The sequence below is a fragment of the Nicotiana attenuata genome, chromosome 1 (genome assembly GCF_001879085.1).
Source record: "Nicotiana attenuata strain UT chromosome 1, NIATTr2, whole genome shotgun sequence".
Lineage (NCBI taxonomy): Eukaryota > Viridiplantae > Streptophyta > Magnoliopsida > Solanales > Solanaceae > Nicotiana > Nicotiana attenuata.
In genome coordinates, this window is record NC_031989.1 from 35,703,878 (window position 1) to 35,707,212 (window position 3,335).

The window sequence follows — 3,335 nt, forward strand, 5'->3', positions numbered from 1 at the left end:
TGAGGTGTTCACTGATCACAAGAGTCTTCAGTATTTGTTCAAGCAAAAGGAGTTGAATTTGAGGCAGAGAAGGTGGTTGGAGTTGTTGAAGGATTATGACATCACCATTCTATATCATCCGGGGAAGGCCAATGTGGTGGCCGATGCATTGAGTAGGAAGTCAGCCAGTATGGGCAGTCTTGCTTATATTCCGGTTGGTGAGAGGCCGCTTGCTTTGGATGTTCAGGCTTTAGCCAATCAGTTCGTGAGGCTGGATGTTTCTGAGCCCAGTCGTGTGCTAGCTTGCACGGTCGCTCGTTCTTCATTATTGGAGCGTATCCGTGAGCGACAGTATGACGATCCCCATTTGTGTGTCCTTAGAGACACGGTGCAGCGCGGAGGTGCCAGGCATGTTACCTTAGATGATGATGGAGTTTTGAGATTGCAGGTGTCACACCTCCTTTTTCACTACACCCCGTAGGGGTATAATAGAGGGAGTTTTTCCAATTAAAGGACAATTGAAACGGGATTTATTATTAAAAATTCAGAGTCGCCACTTGGGAGATTAATGGTGTCCTAAGTCACCGGTTGAATCCCGTATCGAGGAAATTATTGACTCTGTTTAACAGTCCGCGAACCAGAAATCCGAGTAAGGAATTCTGTTAACCCGGGAGAAGGTATTAGGCATTCCCAGGTTCTGTGGTTCTAGCACGGTCGCTCAACTGTCATATTTGGCTTATTTATTTGATTTTAGTACATGTTTTAATATATGTGCTTTTGAACCGCTTTTATTATTATTTTTTTCTAAAGAGAATTGCAACGTCGTGAAAACACGTCTCGAACCACGTCACATAAATGCACCCGTGGTTTTTGACACTTTTCAACTTCGTTGAGATTTGGATTTGGGTCACATAAATGTGCACCCGGGTTTAGGAAGGTAATATTATTAAATGTCGGGCCTAAGGCAACTAGCGTATTATTAACTTTGCGGGAGGCCATGAACTTCGCTAAATGGCACGTCCCGAGGTCTAAAATATTTTTATGTGAGTATTTGAAGAGGGCCACGCGATTCATGTATTTTTATTTGGCGCGGCGTACCTCATTTTTATTTAAGGCTATCCTAAAAGAGGCTACAGTTCTCTATTAAGGGATTGTCTCTAAAAGGGCCTAATTAATTAGTATTGTTTAAGAACTACTATATTTCGGGTCCATGACTTTCATACAATTCAAAACCTCAGCACTTTGGGCCTTAAAGATTAGCCTAGAATGGGGAAAATACTGTCAGCTTTGTGAGGAGCTGCCTTGCATTGGGCCCTTGGGCAAACAAATTCAGGCCCAGATCCCATTTAAGTAAGGGGCTACCAGGTTTGGCCCACATTCAAGGCTGATTTTTGTTTGTTTCAGACTACTGATTTTAATTTACAAACTGGGCTTAGTGATATGCGCACAATGAAACGATCCCGGGCTTTAACCTTGAATCCAATCATGATATGAATATTCAATTCATTGGTATACAATTAGCCAAACGTATTGAATTTGAAATCAGAAACGCCACATACACACATCAGTTTCGATCAATACATCCTATGGATTTTCATGCGTGACTTATATCCACAGCTGAACTATATCGTGCATTTAAAAACCAAAGATCGCTAGATCTTACACTAGTAGGAGCATGTAATCCATTTAAAATCAAGTTCCAATCAGTAACTTACTATCAGATTTGAATCTACCAACACTATAGCCGATATTTCTGCTAACTACTCACAATAGTTTGAATTTCCAGGTATTAATACAAATGAAGATCATAGATCTCAAAATCAGTTTCCTGTTCCAGCTATTCTTCTAATTTTAAGAGTTAAACTACACAAAAACAAAACTAAACTATACTAAGGCTAATGAATAATCACTAGTCTAACAGTCCAAGCAGTCCATTACAAACAGTTTAATGGCAATGAATACACCAACCAAATCCTAAAACTACTCGCAGTATAATGGACTATTAAAGCAGTAAAATCTACAACAGAGATCGGGCATCAATTGCATTTCAATTTCAACTGGAGAAGTTACATCAGATCAATCTCATAGCGTGTACCTGGAAGTAGGATAAAATGTAAGAAAAGAGAGAAATCAGCAGCAGTAAGCAACGATCAGCAGCGAGATCAACAACAACACAGCTCACAAAAACAACCAGAAATCCAAGGAGGAAGAATTTTGAATTTCGAATTTCAGATCTGTAAAGACTTGTAGAACACTTTTTTTGGGGGGAATTTTCATATTGCTCCAAACTTTGTGGAAACTTTTGGGGATTTTTTTCAGATCAAAAACTTCCTGTGCAAGGCAATAAAGACTGCCTTTTATAGGCAAAAACTAAGGGCAACCCTCAGATTTCAATTTTACCTTTAGTCCCTCTTTTATTTTTAGATTTTAACTATTTAGTCCCTAAAATTTTGGCTTTTTGCCCAAGTCACACCACTAAGTTCCTAAAACTCTAATTGGAACCCCATCTAGAATGTTCTAGGGGCTTCCAAATCAGTTATTGGTAGGATTCCCTACTTTGAATTACCTATATTACCCTTAATTTGAATTCTGAAATTACCAACCTATACTAATTGACCCCAGCCCCTTTTACTTGGTCCCAATTGACCATGGTCAAACAAACCAATGCTGGAAATTTCAGCTATATCCAAACAACTAATAGAAATCCTAATTACAAAAGAAAACCTAACAATTGGAACTAGTCAACCTACTAAAAAAATGGGAATTACTTCTAACTAAAATTGTTAATCCTAAACTAATTTTATTCACTAAACGATTCAACAACTCAACCATGAAATTACACTGAACAAAAATCAAAATGTAAAGAAGGCATGAAACTACTTATATCTAAGGAGATGAACAAAATCAATCAAGATGTAAGGCAAAACAATCACCAATCATGGAATTCAAATCAAACAGACAATCAATGTAATCAGAATCCTAAAAAAACTAAATCAAAACTTAGAACGATAGTCACTGCCAAAATAATACAAATAAAGCATGGATTACTCAGAAAAACTATTCATAAAAATCGATGAATTCAAATAGCAAGAGAAAGAAAAGGAGAACTCACCTATGTAAGATTTGAACGACAACTGGACTTCGATTCGGGCCTCGGAACAATGTTAACCCTTTGTTCTTCACAAAGAACAACGAAAACATTGTTTCGAGGCTCAAATCCAAAACCAAACTTAAGAGCTTGGACAGAAATCGAGCGATTTGAACCTCTAGGGTTCAACCGCTCCTTTGATTTAAAATTCGAGCGGCTCTAATGATATTCGAAGGAATCTAGCTAGGGCTCGTGAAGAGGAGGATGA